Below are 19,545 nucleotides of genomic sequence, written 5' to 3' on the forward strand. Positions count from 1 at the left end.
CTACAGAAACAATAAAAAGACAGTGATTTCCAGGGGTTTGGGGAGAGGGAACGAGGGCGGGAGGAATGAACAGATGGAGCACAAGGGATTTTTAGGGCAAGGAAGTTATTCTGGATGATACTATAGTGGTGGCTACATGTCATTATGCATTTGTCAAAACCCACAGAATGTACAACATCAAGAGTGAGCCCTCATGTAAACTATGGACTTTGGTTGATAATAAGGTGTCCATGTGGTTCATCAATTGTACCAAATATGCCACATTGATGAGGGCTGTTGAGGGTAGGGGAGTATTTTGTACTCTTTGTATTTTGTGCTCAAGTCTGTGTTGAACCTGAAACTACTCTAAAAGAATAAAGTCTATTAAAAAAAAAAAAAAAGAAAGGACAAAAATCACATGGTCATCTCAATAGATGCAGAAAAAGCATTTCGTAAGATTCAACACCCATTTATAATAAAAATTCTTACCCAAGTTGGTATAGAGGAAATATATCTCAACATAATAAAAGCTATTTATCACAAACCCACATCCAACATAATATTCAATGGTGAAAAGTTGAGAGCCTTCCCACTAAAATCTGGAACAAGACAAGGATGTCCCCCTTTCACCACTTCTTTTAAACATAGTATTGAAAGTCTTAGCCATAGCAATCAGACAAGAAAAAGAAATAAAAAAGGACCCAAATTGGAAGAGAAGAGGTAAAATTATCACTATATGTGGATGACATGATACTATATATAGAAAACCCTAAAGGCTCCACACAAAAACTACTAGAACTGACAAATGAATTCAGCAAGGTAGCAGGATACAAGATTAACACACAGAAATCAGTTGCATTTCTTTACACTAACAATGAAATGCCAAAAAAAGAAATTTTAAAAATCCCTTTTGAAATAACATCAAAAAAATAAAATACTTAGGAATAAATCTGACCAAGGAGGTGGAAGACTTATAGATGGAGAACTAAACACATTGAAAAAGGAAACCAAAGATGACTTAAAGAAAGGGGAAGATACCTCATGCTCTTGGATTAGAAGAATTAATATTGTTAAAATGGCCATACTACCCAAAGCAATCTACAGATTTAATGTGATCCTTATCAAATTACTGAAAACATTTTTCACAGAGGTAGGACAAATAATCCTAATATTTATATGGGACCCCCAAGGTATTACTAAAGCAATACTGAAGAAAAAGAATGAAGCTGGAGGAGTAATTCCCCCAAGACTTCAAACAATACTACAGAGCTACAGTAATCAAAACAGCATGGTATTGGCACAGAAACAGACACTGTTCAGTGGAACAGAATAGAGAGCTCATAAATATTTGCAAATGATGTGACTGACAAGGATTTAATTTCTAGAATATACAAACAGCTCATATAACTCAATATCAAAAGAATAACCCAATCCAAAAATGGGCAGAAGACCTAAACAAGCATTTCTCCAATGAAGACATTCAAATGGCCAATAGGAACATGAAAAAATTGCTCAGTATCGCTAATTATCACAGAAATGCAAATCAAAACTACAATGAGTTATCTCCTCACACCAGTCAGAATGGCCATCATTCAAAATCCCACAAATGATAAATGCTGGAGAGGCTGTGGAGAAAAGGGAGCCCTCTGAAACTGTTGGTAGGAAAGTAGTTTGGTGCAGCCATTACTGAATACAGTATAGAGATTACTTAAAAACCTAAAAATGGATTCATCATATGATCCAGCAATCCCACTTCTGGGCATATATCTGGAGAAAGCTCTAATTGAAAAAGATGTATGCACCCCAATATTCATAGCAGCACTATTCACAATAGCCGAGACCGGGAAACAACCTAAATGTCCATTGACAGATGACAGGATAAGGAACTTGTAGTATATATATATTCAGTGGAATACTACTCAGCAATAAAAAGGATAAAATAAAGCCATTTGCAGCAACATGAATGGATCTGGAGATTGTCATACTAAGTGAAGTAATCCAGAAAGAAAAATACCATATAATATCACTTATGTGTGGAATGTAAAAAAAAATGACACAAATGAACTTATTTACAAAACAGAAACAAACTTAGAGACATAGAAAACAAACTTATGGTTACTAGGGGGAAAGGGTGTTGGAAGTGATAAATTAGGAATTCAAGATTTACACACACTACTGTATATAAAATGAAAAACAAGATTCTGCTGTATAGCAGAGGAAACCTTGTTCAATATCTTGTAGTAACCAATAATGAAAAAGAATGTGAAAAGGAATATATGTATGTGTATGTATGACTGACACAATATTCTGTACATCAGAAATTGACACAACATTGTAAACCAACTATACTTCAATTTAAAAAATAAAAAGCAAACAAACAAACAAAAAAGCCATGGGGATGTCATGTACAACATGGTGAATATAGTTAATAATACCACATTGCATTTTTGAAAGTTACTAAGAGAATCAGTCTTCAAAGTTCACATCAGAAAAACTTTTAAACTATGTATAGAGATAAATGCTAACTAGACTTGCTGTGGTGACTGTTGCAATATAATACATGCTGTATAACTGAAACTAATATAATGTTTTATGTTAATTATAGCTCAATTAAAATGGTACTAAGTAAATCATTATAGAAGAGAAATTATGGTTATTAGTGAAGCTGTCTTCTACACATTCATCACATCAACCATGCTTCCTAACACCTCAAGGGTAGGACCTAGGAGTTCTAGGATCCATACATATCAGGAGGAAGGGACTAAAAGTGGGGAAACCTGAAACCAAAATATTAGAGATCTGAAGCAACCATAGATGAGTATCTGCAAAGGCAATGATGTAAAAAGTAAAAACAGAATTCGGCATGTAGGAGATGACAAAGGTGACCACCAGTAACAGGATGATGTAAGTGGCTCTGGCTCCTGGGGGACATCTGTGGTAGCCAGTGGAGGTATGAATATACTGCATTCTCTGATGGTGTTTCCTCGAGAAAATACCATAGAGGCACTGGACCAGATCATGAGGCCAATAAACATGGCATCAGGAAATGACCACAAGATGAAAATGCTTGTATTGACATATGAAGATGAACAGAACCACCTGTCTTTGGTGTCAGTATCATTTTTGTTAGTCTGTAGGTCAGTGATTGTCACAGGAATATAGGTATTCATTAAGGCACTAAACATACAGCAGATGCAACAGGAAGGCCCAGTGAGCTTGGGGGCTCTTCTGCTGAGCATCATCCATTCCACTGTCCTGGGGATGAGAGTGACAAGCTGATAGGTGCTCAGGACACAGGTGGAGCAAAGGGTGATGCTGCGAGCCATTCTGTGTATATAATATACAGATTTGCATGCAAGACTGGAAAGGGATTTCTTCAAAACAAAAGCTTCCATTGTGTGGGAAACCCCAGAGGTAAGAAGAACCAAGAGATTGGCTGTGGCTATGTGGGTGAGAATTGCACGTGTGGGCCTCTGCCTGTGGCCAAGCAAGACTGCAGAGATGTTGCGGAAGAAGGGGATGACATTGGCCACAGCCCCAGCTCCAATCAGTAACAGGAAGGTCCTTTTCATAGCTCCTTGGCTTATGGTTCTTCTGACATTTTCCAGAAAATGCAAGGAGAGAGCTTCAGAATTGCGTGGACAAAAAAGGAGACTCTGCTAGTGATGCCACCCGTAGTCTTCTTACATAAGCAACACTGGAAATGGATTCTCTTCATTTTCTTCTGAGAACTGAGACACTACGCTACGCCACAGAAATGGCGTTACCTGGATAAAGTACACCTGACACCAGTTAAAAATTTCATCACTATTATTGTATATATATTCCTATTTATTTTTATAATCTGATTCTCTACTTGCATGTAGGGTTCATAAACTTGGAAACACTGTCTGTCTTGTTCAACAGCATTGTGGTCCCATAATGGGTGTTAAATAATATATACTGAGTGCATGAGTAAGTGACAGGAGACCAAGGCAAGAACATACTCCACCCCATTTAGAGTTCATAATCATCATCCTGCATATTATAAAGAATTGTTGGGTGATGTACTAAGATGGTAACACAGGAGGCCTCCCCTTCCCACGGACACACTGAACACACGGAACATACTGACACACAGATCAATTTCCTCTGAGAGAACTCCGGAAACTAGTTGAGTGACTGGAACACATCAGGGACTGCGAAAATACTGACACGGAAAAGGGCGGAAAGTCTGGGACCTATGCTCACCGTGAAGCCAAACCACAGCACAGTGCCTTCCAGTCACAGTGAGACCCCCAACTGCATGCTTCTCGCTGAGGAGCAAGGGGGTTGAATTGCATGCTAGCACCCCAGCTATTAGAGATGCCACCAGAGGAAGAGGCCCCCAAATCACTTGGCTCTAATAGCCGGTGGAGTTGGCATTCACGAGTCCCACCAGACCAAGCAGATCAGAAAACAGTGATCAAATGGGCTTTCTAGTGCTCACAGGCCATACCTTCAGGCTCAGTTCAGAGGACGTAGGCAAAAGAACCCAACACCCAACTTCCTCCTGGAAAGAGTTTGCACACTTTACCAGACGCTGCCTGAGAATCTGACTTTGAATCACTGCAGCTAGCTGCCGACAGAATGTAATCAAGAAACTGAAAGGATACGTGGGCACATTTTTCATATTGGTCCTTTGTCTTGTTACAAAAATAAGTCAAGTTTCCAGCTTCTGCCTGGGAGGAGCCACCCCAGCCTTTCTGGGTGCCACCCAAGTGACGGCCCCCTCGTCACCTAGTCTCAACAGCCAGTGGCACTCAGCGTGCATGGGTACCACAGGAGCACATTAAATGAGAAGCATTTTTTACAGTCACACATAGACCCAAAGAGCAGGGATGGAGTAAGACAGTTCACGCGATTGGAAACTGAAAGAAAGGAGGGGTAGCCATTCTTATATCAGACAAAACAGACTTTGAGCCAAAAACTGTCTCAAGAGACAAAGAAGCTCACTGTATAACGATAAAGGGGTTATTTTATACAGAAAATATAACAACTGTAAATATTTTAAAACCCAACATAGGCCACTTAAGCATCAAGCAACTAGCATCAGACCTCAGGGGAGAAATGGACAACAATGCAGGAATACTAGGGGACGTCGACTTCACGCTCTTAGCAAAAGGCAGATTAGATCAAAAATCAATAGGAGTCATTGGATTTAAACTACATATTAGAAGAGAGGAACCTAAGGGATATATACCGAACATTCCACCAACCAGCAGCGGAGAAGACACTCTTCTCAAGGGACATGGTCCGTTCTCTGAGAGAGATCCTCTGTTAGGCCACAAAACAAGTCTTAACTCATTTAAGATGATTGAAATCACATCAAGCATCTTTTCTGACCATAATGCTATGAAACTGGAAATGAGTTATAAGAGAAAACATGGATAATCATTAATATGTGGAGGTAAAACAACATGGATCAATGAAGAAATCCAAAGGGAGACAACAATTCTTGAGACAAATGAAAATAGAAATACAACAGGACAGAACTTACGGGAAGCAGTTTAAGAGGTTAAGTGGACAGTTATAAATGACTACATTAAGCTAGAGGCATGTGTGAAATAAGCAAACTAAGGAACAAACTAAGCACAAAGTTAGAAGAAGGAGAGAAATAACAAGGTTTACAGCAGAAAAAAAGGGCATCCTTCAGTGATATGTGGTTAAACATGAGCAAAGGACTTGGATAGACTTTTTTTTAATTGAAATACATTTGATTTAAGATGTGTTACCCTTTTGGTGTACAGCATAGCAATTAACTTATATGTGTATGTAATATATGTATATGCATTTTCTATTTCAGAGTATTTTCCACTGTAATTTACTACAAGATATTGAATATAATTCCCTGTGCTACGAGGTAGACCCTTTTGTTTACCTGTTTTATGTATAGTGGCATGCATATGTGAATCCCAAACTCCTAATTTGCCCCTCTCCTCTTTTCCCTTTGCTAACAATAGTTTATTTTCTATGTCTCTGAGTCTACTTCTGGTTTATAAATAAGTTCATTTCTAACTTTTTTTAGATTCCACCTATAAGTGATATCATAAGATGTTTGTCTTTGTCTGTCTTATTTCACTTAATATGATCATCTCTAGGTCCACCCATGTTGTTGTAAATGGTGTTATTCCATTGTTTTTTTATGGCTGAGTAATATTCCATTATATATATAATATATATATATATATATACACACACAAACACATATATATATACACACCACACACACACCATATCTTCTTTATCCACTGAATGCACATTCTTTTTTTTTTAACATTTTTTATTGATTTATAATCATTTTACAATGTTGTGTCAAATTCCAGTGTTCAGCACAATTTTTCAGTTATTCATGGACATATACACACTCATTGTCACATTTTTTTCTCTGTGAGTTATCATAACATTTTGTGTATATTTCCCTGTGCTATACAGTGTAGTCTATTCTACAATTTTGAAATCCCAGTCTACCCCTTCCCACCCTCCACCCCCCTGGTAACCACAAGTCTGTATTCTCTGTCTGTGAGTCTATTTCTGTCCTTTATTTACGCTTTGTTTTTGTTTGTTTGTTTGTTTTTGTTTTTGTTTTTTAGATTCCACATATGAGCGATCTCATATGGTATTTTTCTTTCTCTTTCTGGCTTACTTCACTTAGAATGACATTCTCCAGGAGCATCCATGTTGCTGCAAATGGCATTATGTTGTCGGTTTTTATGGCTGAGTAGTATTCCATTGTATAAATATACCACGTCTTCTTTATCCAGTCACCTGTTGATGGACATTTAGGCTGTTTCCATGTTTTGGCTATTGTAAATAGTGCTGCTATGAACATTGGGGTGCAGGTGTCATCCTGAAGTACATTTCCTTCTGGATACAAGCCCAGGAGCAGGATTCCTGGGTCATAGGGTAAGTCTATTCCTAGTCTTTTGAGGAATCTCCACACTGTTTTCCATAGTGGCTGCACCAAACTGCATTCCCGCCAGCAGTGTAGGAGGGTTCCCCTTTCTCCACAGCCTCTCCAGCATTTGTCATTTGTGGATTTTTGAATGACGGCCATTCTGACTGGTGTGAGGTGATACCTCATTGTAGTTTTGATTTGCATTTCTCTGATAATTAGTGATATTGAGCATTTTTTCATGTGCTTTTTGATCATTTGTATGTCTTCCTTGGAGAATTGCTTGTTTAGGTCTTCTGCCCATTTTGGGATTGGGTTGTTTATTTTTTTCTTATTGAGTCGTATGAGCTGCTTATATATTCTGGAGATCAAGCCTTTGTCGGTTTCACTTGCAAAAATCTTCTCCCATTCTGTAGGTTTTCTTCTTGTTTTATTTCTGGTTTCCTTTGCTGTGCAGAAGCTTGTAAGTTTCATTAGGTCCCATTTGTTTATTCTTGCTTTTATTTCTTCTAGGAGAAAATTTTTGAAATGTATGTCAGATAATGTTTTGCCTATGTTTTCCTCTAGGAGGTTTATTGTATCTTGTCTTATGTTTAAGTCTTTAATCCATTTTGAGTTGATTTTTGTATATGGTGTAAGGGAGTGTTCTAGCTTCATTGTTTTACATGCTGCTGTCCAGTTTTCCCAACACCATTTGCTGAAGAGACTGTCTTTATTCCAATGTATATTCTTGCCTCCTTTGTCAAAGATGAGTTGACCAAAAGTTTGTGGGTTCATTTCTGGGCTCTCTATTCTGTTCCATTGGTCTATATGTCTGTTTTGGTACCAATACCATGCTGTCTTGATGACTGTAGCTCTATAGTATTGTCTGAAGTCTGGGAGAGTTATTCCTCCAGCCTCTTTCTTTCTCTTCAGTAATGCTTTGGCAATTCTAGGTCTTTGATGGTTCCATATGAATTTTATTATGATTTTTTCTAGTTCTGTGAAATATGTCCTGGGTAATTGGATAGGGATTGCATTAAATCTGTAGATTGCCTTGGGCAGTGTGACCATTTTAACAATATTGATTCTTCCAATCCAAGAGCATGGGATATCTTTCCATTTTTTAAAGTCTTCTTTAATTTCCTTCATCAATGGTTTATAGTTTTCTGTGTATAATTCTTTCACCTCCTTGGTTAGATTTGTTCCCAGATCTTTTATTACTTTGGGTGCTATTTTAAAGGGGATTGTTTCTTTACTTTCTTCTTCTGTTGATTTATCGTTAGTGTAAAGAAATGCAACTGATTTTTGAACGTTAATTTTGTAACCTGCTACCTTGCTGAATTCTTCAATCAGCTCTAGTAGCTTTTGTGTGGACCTTTTAGGGTTTTCTATATATAGTAACAGGTCATCAGCATATAATGACACTTTTACCTCTTCTTTTCCAATTTGGATCCCTTTTATTTCTTTCTCTTGCCTGACTGCTGTGGCTAGGACTTCCAGGACTATGTTGAATAGGAGTGGTGATAGTGGGCATCCTTGCCTTGTCCCAGATTTTAGTGGGAAGCTTTTGAGTTTTTCACCATTGAGTACTATGCTGGCTGTAGGTTTGTTATATATAGCTTTTATTATGTTGAGATATGTTCCCTCTATACCCACTTTGGCGAGAGTTTTTATAATAAATGGGTGTTGAATTTTATCAAATGCTTTTTCTGCATCGATTGAGATGATCATGTGGTTTTTGTCCTTTCTCTTGTTGATGTGATGTATTACACTGATTGATTTGCGTATGTTGAACCAGCCTTGTGTCCCTGGGATGAACCCCACTTGGTCATGATGTATAATCTTTTTTATGTGTTGTTGGATTCTATTTGCTAAAATTTTGGTGAGGATTTTGGCGTCTATGTTCATCAGTGATATTGGCCTATAATTCTCTTTTTTTGTAGTGTCTTTGCCTGGTTTTGGTATCAGGGTGATGGTGGCTTCATAGAATGAGTTTGGGAGTATTCCCTCCTTTTCAATCGTCTGGAAGAGTTTGAGAAGGACTGGTATGAGTTCTTCTTTTTATGTTTGGTAGAATTCCCCGGTGAAGCCGTCCGGTCCTGGACTTTTATTTGTAGGGAGGTTTTTAATTGCTATTTCTATTTCCTTTCTAGTGATTGGATTGTTCAAGTGTTCAGATTCTTCTTGATTCAGTTTTGGTGGACAGTATGTTTCCAGAAACTTGTCCATCTCCTCTAGGTTATCCAGTTTGGTTCCATATAGTTTTTCATAATACTCTCGTATGATATTCTGCATTTGTATTTTGTTTGTTGTAATTTCTCCATTTTCCTTTCTTATTTTGCTAATTTGTGCTCTCTCTTTTTTCTTCTTTGTGAGTTTGGCCAGAGGTTTGTCGATTTTATTTACTTTTTCAAAAAATCAGCTTTTGGTTTGGTTGATTTTTTCTATGGTCTTGTTAATCTCTATTGTATTTAATTCCTCTCTGATCTTTATTATTTCCTTCCTTCTGCTGCTTTTTGGGGCTTTTTGTTCTTCTTTTTCTAATTCATTCAGGTGGTGGGTTAAATTGTTTATTTGAGATTGTTCTTCTTTTTTGAGGAAGGCCTGTATCGCTATAAACTTCCCTCTTAGCACTGCCTTTGCTGTGTCCCATAGGTTTTGAGTGGTTGTGCTTTCATTATCATTTGTCTCAAGGTATTTTTTAATTTCAGCTTTGATTTCCTCATTGATCCATTGTTTTTTCAATAACATATTGTTTAATCTCCATGCTTTCCTTTTTTTCTCCTTTGTTTCTCTGTTGTTGATTTCCAGTTTCATGGCATTGTGGTCAGTAAAGATGCTTGAGATAATTTCTATCTTCTTAAAATTGTTGAGGTTTCTTTTGTGCCCAAGTACATGATCGATTCTGGAAAATGTTCCATGTGCACTTGAAAAGACATTCTTTTCAAAGAAGACATACTAAGGGCTAACAGGTACATGAAAAAGTGCTCAACGTCATTTATCACCAGGGAAAGGCAAATCAGAAAATACAAGTTATCAGCTCACACCTGTTAGTAGTCTATTATCAAAAAGACAATCAAGAAGACATTGGTGAGGATGCTGAGAAAATGAACACTTCATACACGGTTGGTGGGAATGCACACTGGTACAGCCACTGTGGAAGGCATAATAGAGGTTGCTTAAGAAACTAAAACTAGAATGACCATGTGAGTCAGCAATCCACCTCTAGACATATGTCCAAAGGAAATTAAATCAAGATTTAGAAGAGAAAACCGCGCCTGCACGTTCACTGCAGCGCTCTCTACAAGAGCTGAGACGTGGAAAGAAACCAAGTGTCCACGGACAGGCACATGCGCAAGGAAGAGGCGCTGTGGATATCTACAATGGAATACGACACAGCCATAAAAAGAAGGAAGTCCTGCCACTGGGAACGACGTGGATGAAACTGGAGGTCATTATGGTGCGTGGCAATCAGGCAGAGAAAGACAGACACTGCCTGCTATCACCTATAGGTGGAATGGTGGGGGGAGAAATCAAACTCATAGATGCAGAGAGTAGAATGGTGTTGCTGGGGGGCTGGGGATGGAGAAAAACGAAAGAAGATGGTAAAAGGGTACAAAGTTTCAGTTATAAGCCGGATGAGGTCTGAGGATCTAATGGACAACATGGTGCCTGCAGCTGATGACAGGAAATAAGATGATGAAATACCCTAATTAACTCAGTGGTGAAAATCCTTTCACAAAGTACATATATCAAATCATTATGTTGTACACTTTACATATATCGCAAGTTGATCAATTGTACCTCATTAAAGCGGAAAAAAGACTATGTTAACTGAAGACAATAAAGTTGAAAATACAAAAATATTGTTGGTATTTTAAGATTATCTAACTTAAATTTAATGCAATCCCACAAGAATCAATTGCCCACAGTTGAGAACTTTTAAATTCATCCAACAAAGTTGATGGATACAAAATACCTTTAAAACAATCAACCTCCGAATACACAAGCTGACTGTAAAATGTACTGAGATACTTTAATCAATATAGAAAAGGGACCCAGTGAGCAAGATAGTCTACTTCTCAAAAAATTGCCCAGATAAATTAATTTCCAGGGCTTGGACGACAGGGCAGGGGCAGTTTCTGCTTTGTAGTCTTCAGTCCTCAAGGTCACCAAAAACTAAACACCTTCATAATGACACTGAATGCTCAGATGGATTGTTCTATTCTTTATAAGTCCTGAGTGCCTACCTTCTGTCTGACTCTGTGCTTCACTCTGAATTTCACAACTGAGTGTTAGTCTCATTACCTCAACTCAAAATCACCCATAGCGCACGTGGGGTCCACTTAGTATATGGTTCAGTCAGGCCCTTATGAGGAAATAGAAAGTTTTGCTGAGTAAAAAGGAGCACTGACTTACTCTAGAGGAAGGTGTGAGATTCCTCTAGAAGAAATAATACTTCATTAAATCTGTAGGATTCAGAAACCATTATCAGGCAGAGAAGGGAGAAATGAGTTGGAAACAAAAGTCAAAAGTTACAAACATCACTAGCTTTTCAGGAAAACAGGGTCCATATTCTGAAAATGCTGCATAAAAAGGAAGCAGAGCAGTGAAGTGTTCAACAGCTTTGGATCCACCATCCCTGTGCTGAGACGTTAGAACACCCCGTGGACCCCTCAGCACCTTCCCCGCATTTGTAATGCGGATGTGGTCATAGGACCTGGGGTTCGGGGCAAGGGAGCAGGTGGTCCAGAGTCCAGTCCCTGGAGTCGGAAAGCTCTCCTTCGTGTCAGGACCATCCACTTACTACTTCACTGCACCTGAAGGCATTTATTTACCACCTGTACCACTTTTCTCATGCAGAGTAAAATAAAAATGAAGAAAAACCATGCGTAGAAGGAGGGCGTGAGCACTCCGTGCGGATTTCATGGTAACTGTTGATCAGGATTCTGGAGCAAAGCTGTCAGTTACTGTTACGGGAAACCATTCTTACCGTCAATGCTGGGCGTACTTTGTTTTCGCAGCTGCTCACTGGATGGTGAGAGAGAGAATAAAATGCACAGCCAGGCACCTAACTGTGGGCCCTTCCTCTTCACCTCGCTCACTAGGTGCAGCCAGGCGGCTTTACTGCCACCGAAAGAACAGGGAGCACACTGCAGCTTCCCGCAGGAACGCGCACTCCCCCCCACCATGGAATTCCCACCTCCCGCTCCCCCCTTACTCACCATACTCCATTCCTTTCCTTCGTCCCAAAATGAAGTTTGTATTTTCAAAAAATTGTTTGTTCCTTGTTATCATCTCTCTTCCTAGTACACTGAAAGCTACGTCAGGACAGTGAAGGGACCTCATTTTCCGTGGAGAGATCCTAGTCCGTCAGCACATCTGGTTATTAATTTCTGTGTGTCCCTGGAACCCAAAAAACTCAGCCATTGTTTAACTGTTCCTTATTCAAAGCCATTAACCTGAGGGAAGATGTGTATCTGTGCCATCGTATGCTTGTGTGAATGTGCCTCTGGGTGTCTGCCCTTGTGCTCAGGGGGACATGTCCTCACGTGCCTTGATACCAACCCCCATGTCACACTGTGTTTCTTCCTCTGAAGCCGTGTCCCTGGCATCCGCTTTGAAGTCCCATCCTGTCCCTGATCCATTCAACACGGCAAACCCCTTTCTTGCAGTGCCTTTGATGACCCCGTATTATTCAAGAAAACTCGGCAGAAATTTGAATTTTTCAGATCTCTCCGCTGAGTTATTACAATTCCATGGCTTTCCACTGTGCTACAATTTACCCGGCAGAACCTGGGGTATTGGCAAATGATATAACTTGAATCTCATACCCAGTAAATCCTCACCTGATCCTCCTAAAAGCCCCACTGAGGGCTCCCTACACCCCACCTCCCAGAGACTCCTAAGTGTCTACAGGTCCCCTCACTCCCTGCACCTCTCCTCCCGCAAACACGGTCCACAGCTTCCTTCCTGGGTGGCCTCAGGTTTTACTGAGTTGAGGGATACAGTCCAACCTACTGGGTGTATATTGTCCCCGACACCAACAGTCATCATCCAGAACTGCACGGGGACACACCTACCCTGACACAGTGCACGGCCACCAGCACTGCACGGCCACACACGGGCACCACCACAGCCAGAGTCAGACATGAGTCCACAGAAAGGCGCTTGTGCTGTCCCAGCAACCACGTGCCGGGCCCACCTCCCTCGTGAGCCTCTCCTCACCCACAGGTGTGCGGGGACCAGCACGGGCAGGGCAGTGTCCATATATTTGGACAATCTGGTATAAACAATCCTTGGGAAAAAAAGAGAGTGACCCGAAGACCTAATGTTTACAACAACTTTTCTGGTGACACAGGTCTGCTTTCACTACAACAAACTTTAAGGCAGTTGTGTCTTGGTGCCTGAGCACTTCTGCTCCACTGGCTTCCTCACTCCTTCTGGGCTCTGTAACTGCTGTGATGGAGAACGCGGACAACACAGAGGAAGCGGCAGGAATCAGTAGGGGCGTGTGTGACTCACCCCAGGTCAGCATGGAGATCAGGGCTGGTCTGTGGAGACCTCCGAAGAGGATGAGAAGGCCCTGCTGAGAGAGCTGAGCCTGCGCCCAGGATGACGGACACAGGAGGGGGGAATAAAGCCTGGAGAGAGGGACACGGGGAGGGCTGGGGAGGGTGCAAGCACTTTGCCTCCAGTGTTGAATCACTAAAGCTTTTCTCAGAAATTGTCTTTGACACATCATGGTCTTTGCAATGACTGCCACTTGGAGTCCTTTTAAATATTGTCCTGTCTAATCTGTTCTGCCTGCTCTAACAAAATATCGCCACCTGGGAGAGCTACAAACAGCAGAAATTACTGCTCACAATATGGAGGCTGGAAGTTCAAGGTCAAGGTGCCAGGACGGTTGCCTCCAGGTGAGAAGCATCCTCTGGTTCATGGCTGGTGCCATGACGCCCTGTTGCTGTTGTTATTGGAGGTCATGGAGAAGATGCCCTTTGACCTGAGAGCTGGACCCAGGAAATTGGAGGCTCCTCATCTGCCCTCCCTGGTCTTCGGGGTGTACATCTTCCCCACCACCCCCACCATCAGAGCCAGTTTCGTGAACTCAGACTTGAGAGGATAAGGTGTTCAGATCACATGGACTGAACACGTGATGCAACGCAGTGAAGGCCGCTCTGTGAACCTCACGACTCTGCGGGGCAGGTGCGGGGAGCTACGCGTTACACTGCCACCCAGGAGTCACCTCCTGTGGGAGCTCGCTTGCTCATGAAACCTCCCACCTACCAGTCTGGGTGCCCGGACACTTTCTTAGGGGTCTCCTCGTCCTCTGTGTTTGGGGCCAGTTTGGGAAGCAACATCTGTGTCCTCACATGGTGGAAGAGTCAAGGGGACACTCTGAGGACAGCTTTGTGAGGGCATTCATCCCATCCTGGGGCTCCACCCTCAGGACCTAAGCACACCCCAAGGGCGCCGCCTAACCGCACCACCTCTGAGGCTCAGCGTTTCAACATGCTAATTTTGAGGGGACACACACATTCACAGCAGAGTGAGGCCCAAGGGACGTTCCACTGTATTTCCAAATACAAAATGCAAAGCTGAATGACCACGGAAGGCATTGTTCTGTTACCTAATCCCAATTTCTTTAAAACAGGACACACTGCTGATTTTCCCACATTTGCACTGATTTGGCAGACCTGAAAGGTAACTGGGTTTCATCTCTCTACGGATTCTTTTTCTTTTTTTTTACTCCTGCTGTGTCTTGTTAATAAGGACTGAAGGGTGTTTCCCATTCAAACAGAGAAAGGAAAATAGAAGCTCCACTCACATACATGACACTAGACGCACAGAGAAGGCTGACAACCGTGTCTTGGCAGAGATTACAGAGGCAGCTGCACCCTGCTGATGTGGGACTGGAGGCAGGGAACCTGGTGTCGCTGCAGGGCAGCGCGTTTCTGTGCATTTCTGGCTGGATGTGGAAGTGTGCTCTCATCAGATACTATCACATCTGTGGGACTTTTGAGCTCTAACTCTGCATGTCTACTCGTCCCCCTATATTACCCCCCTAGTCCTGTCTGTTAGGTCTGAGGAAATGAGTAGACCTTCATTCCCACGTTGAAGACCTCACGGCTCTGGGCACACAGGCTTGGCACAGATTCCATTGACCTGTTCCCAGTTCCCTCACTGTCAGGGACTGCAGGGCGCAGGGATCTGCGCTGACCCTCATGACTCTGGTCCCACTCAGAATCACACCCCAACACACTCCCTCCTTCTGCCTGCCCAGCATGAATAAGGCAGCTCAGGACAAGGCAGGGGTAGCACCTGTCCCACCCAGTGGTGCCAGCAGCACAGCTCTGAGCTCCCCCCCTGTGGGAGAGCCCTTCCCCCTGTTTTCTGCCCTGAGGTTGAACACAAGGGAGCACTCACCTGCCTGGCCTTGGCGCCACAGCTCTGTGCAGGGAATGTCACTCAGGAGGGGCCACAGTTATAGGGACAGGGTCCCTGGACCTGACCTCCCCACAGAAGAGCCATTATCATGTCATCTGTAGGACAGGTGACACTTCTGCATGGAGAGCCTGGGGCGTCCCCAGTGAGGAGCAAATCTGACCCCCAGGGCTAATTCCCCTCGTCCACTCCTGGGGATTAGTGACAGCTCCTGGCAATTACTGAGCAGGCCTGCGGGAGCAGCTGAGCAGAGGACATAGAGTTTTCTATGTGCCCTGTGGGAGATTCCAAGTTGAGAATGAAAGTCATAATTGGGAGAGGAAAAGACACTCAAGACTGTGCCAGGGGCTCCCTTCACTGTGCTTCCCATGGGGCACTCTCCCTCATGGTCTCACTTTTACGAAACTGTTGCAAAGTCTGTTCACACTGACCATCAGCATAAGATCTGGAGGCTGGTCTGTCTGCTGACTTTAAGTTCTACAACCCTTGCTATTTATGACCTCAGGTATGTTTAGTCTGGAAAATACACCATGTGAAGCCAGTGTTTCCCTCCTCAGATGCCTCAGTTCTCCCCCATGTCCACGTGACTCTGCAAGGAGATTGCAGTTTGTCTCAGTCATCCATGGAGTCCCCTCCTTGAGTCTCTCATTGGACCACCAGCCTGTCCTGTAATCTGGGCAATAGGGCAGGAAAGAAGCACTTCTGGGCAGACAGACAGGGATTAAGGAAAAGCAGTGATCAGGAAATACAGAGATAACATTAGAATTCTTTAAATTGATTGGAATTATCCACTGATTGTTTGAAATCTCAACTGATAATTGTATCTTGGGTACAAGTTCCCTCAGCGAGGAAACAGGACTTTATGTCCTCCTTCTGAGAGACCACAGAGCGGAAGGGCCACAAGCAATCCTCCTCATGGGGCTCCTTCTGCGGTGACCCGATGCACTGTGGAAAGCAGACATGTCCACGTTTCAGGTACACGGCTTTTTCAACATAAGCCAGGCAGGCAGACAGGACATCGACTGCTCCTTCAGAGTGCTCACCGTGCCTCCAGTCTGGAGAAAATGTGCATGAGAATGATTTTAACTTGTTGAATGATGACTCAGCCTGGGAATCTGTCCCCACAGTTTAAGTATATCTAGGCACTAGGGACCTGCTGAAGTGAGAGAGGAGATTTTAGCCACTGCAATGGCAGGCTCTGTGGTCTGACCATTCCCTCTGCTGTTTCCTTTCTTTGCACACTGCATATAACACGGGTTCTTAACATGGACAGCAACAACCTCATGATTTTTGGTGAGAAGAGGAAAGTGCATTGTGGGCACATCAAACAGGACCCTGAGGTCATGATAAGAGATTCAGCCGTGCCCATGTGCCCGGGGCTCCCTCTGCTCACCCCTGAGCAACATCACTGTGAGGCAGGCACGGGGCAAACAGCAGGATGTGGGTGCCTGCTCAGAATCAGCTTCTAAATTGGGAAAGGTCAAACTGTCTTCAGAGTTGGATTCTGACTATGAGAGTCTGAGAAGTGGGAATCACTTCTTCGCCAAACATAGTCCTGGGAATCCAATCTGTATGGACTTCAAATTGCCATTACTGGGAATTTTTCTGAATTTTGCATTAGAAATCTTTCTTTTTGACATTATCCCTAGATTCCGTATCTTCCCATGTACACATATTTTGGCTTCAGAGACTCTGTGCCCCTGATTTGCTCTTTCAAATCAACTAATATTTGTTCCTGAAGAATCTAGATATTCAAGCTCATTTAAAAACGTCCTGCAGCTCAAAATTACTTTTTTCTGCAAAGATACATATATGAGCATATTATGGGTGTTTTTGGCAATAAGATTACTCCTTCATTCGCAAGTTTTAGAATATTAGTGCAGAAAACTTTAAATCTTCTTAAAGAATATAAGTTATAATTGAATCATCTAAAAGTAATTTTGAAATATTACATGATGAGCATTAAATATTGGAGTTGACACTTTTAACTTTGGTTAAATTTGGTTAACGAGCTCGACTTCCTGAACTTTCACCATTACTTCCACTGCTTTTCTTTTGTTTGTTTGTTTGATGTGTGCGTATTGTTTTATCTTACTTTTTGGTGAATTCATTAAACAAACAGATAAGTTGGATAATCCAAATGATTGTGTCATTGAGTAAATGTTAGAAACACAATGCCATATATGCCAGAGATAAATCTGTATGCTCCAAAGAAAAGGATGAAGAAATGGGTCATTTGTGGGTATACTGAACAATTTCCCCAACAATTGTGGACCTGTCCCTACCTAGGTCACCATCAGTGACTAGGTCCTGCAGGTGTAATTTTGTTAGAAGTAACATCCGGTGCTGTCAGACCCTCCAACCTCCCTCAGTTCTGTTCCCTTGCCTCGCACAGTGCTACTCTCATTTCGTTTTCCTTCTACAGAGCGGGTTACTTTTAGAGAGGGCATTTGGTGTTAGTCAGAGACATATATTATCTGAGACATTAACTTGTGCTCTCTCTGTAGTTTCCCTCTGAAGGGCTCATTGGTGTTTCAACTTGGAGGAACCCTGGACAAACAACATTACAAGAATCAGGCATTAACTAAGAGGAAATTCAGTGCTTCTCATTCCAGTGAAACTGTATATGAAACCAAGGGATTGCACAGCCAAGGAAACCATAGGGAAAACAAAAGGTCAACCTACCTAATGGGAGTAAATATTTGCAACAATGGGACAGTCAAGGGCTTAATTTCCAGAATACACCAACAGCTCATATAACTTAGTAAGATAAAACCAAACAACCCAGCCCCAAAAAGGGCAGAAGACCTAAGCAAGGAATTCTCCAGTGAAGACATACAAATGACCAATAGACATATGAAAAAATGCTCAGTATCACTAATTATCAGAGAAATGCAAATCAAAACTACAACGAGGTATCACCTCACACCAGTCAGAATGGCCATCACTCAATAGTCCACAAACTTTGGCAGGTGGTCAGGTCATACGGATGGAGCCCTAATGAGTGGGATGAGTAAAAAAAAAAAAAAAATCCACAAACAATCAATGCTGGAGAGGCTGTGGAGAAAAGGGACCCCTCCTGCACTGCCGGTGGGAATGCAGTTTGGTGCAGCCACTGTGGAAAACAGCATGGAGTTTCCTCGGAAGACTAAAACTAGACTTACCATGTGACCCAGCAGTCCCACCCCTGGGCATATATCCAGCGTGAACTCTAATTTGAAAAGATACATGCATCCCAATATTCAAAGCAGGACTATTTACAACAGCCAAGATATGGAAACAACTTAATGTCCATCAACAGATGACTGGGTAAAGCAGCTGTGATATTTATACAATGGAATACTACTCAGCCATAAAGATAATAAAACAATACCATGTGCAGCAACATGGTTGGACCTGGAGGTCACCATTCTAAGTGAAGTAAGCCAGAAAGAGAAAGAAAAAAAACATATATCACTCATATGTGGAAACGAGAAAAAGAAAAAATTAATTTATTTACAAAACAGAAACAGACTCACAGACATAGAAAACGAAGTTGCAGTTATGGCAGGGGAGGGTGTGGGAAGGGATAAACTGGAGTTTGAGATTTGCAGATACTAATCCTATATATCAAATAGATAAACAGTAAGTTATACTGTAGAGCACAGGGAACTGAATTCCATGTCTTGTGGTAACTGATGGCTAAAAAGAATATGAAAATGAATATATGTACGATTCTATATGACTGAAGCACTGTGCTGTACACCAGAAATTGACACATTGTAAACTGACTATACTTCAATAATATATATGTAGTTAAAAAAGAGAAACCAAGAGAGACTTTACCTGTTACAGCCACGTGAAAATCTTAGAGAACTCAGACCTATCCTTAAATGGATTAAGGTGGCACCTGGTGTAGAAATGGTACAGTGGAGGGGACACAGTAGTGAATGACATCACAGTAGAAATGGTCATCGCCTTTGGTGGCTAGAAGTCAGGACTGAAATCAGCTGCCTCCAAAAATCATTTTGAGGCTGAAGTAGAGTGGATCCCTTGAATCTAGTCAAATGGCAGTGCCAGAAAGTTTTAAAAAGCTAGAAAACAATTGCACTTGTTTTATGGTGGTTGCCAAACAATGATGCTCTGCTTCCAATATTCCTTTATATTTCCTACTTCCAAACAGACCCATCTCCCTTTGAATTCTGACTCTGTCACTCTAGCTGTCAATAGTCAGCAAATGAAAGTAG

General features: G+C 41.8%; 1 pseudogene; it reads right to left on the reverse strand.

Annotated features, from left to right (window-relative positions):
- The window catches only part of LOC105098790 (E3 ubiquitin-protein ligase TRIM21-like), a 32,452-nt pseudogene extending 13,179 nt beyond the window's left edge, over window positions 1-19,273 (reverse strand).
- Between the last annotated feature and the right edge of the window lie 272 nt (window positions 19,274-19,545).

This window comes from Camelus dromedarius, chromosome 9 (assembly GCF_036321535.1).
Source record: "Camelus dromedarius isolate mCamDro1 chromosome 9, mCamDro1.pat, whole genome shotgun sequence".
NCBI lineage: Eukaryota > Metazoa > Chordata > Mammalia > Artiodactyla > Camelidae > Camelus > Camelus dromedarius.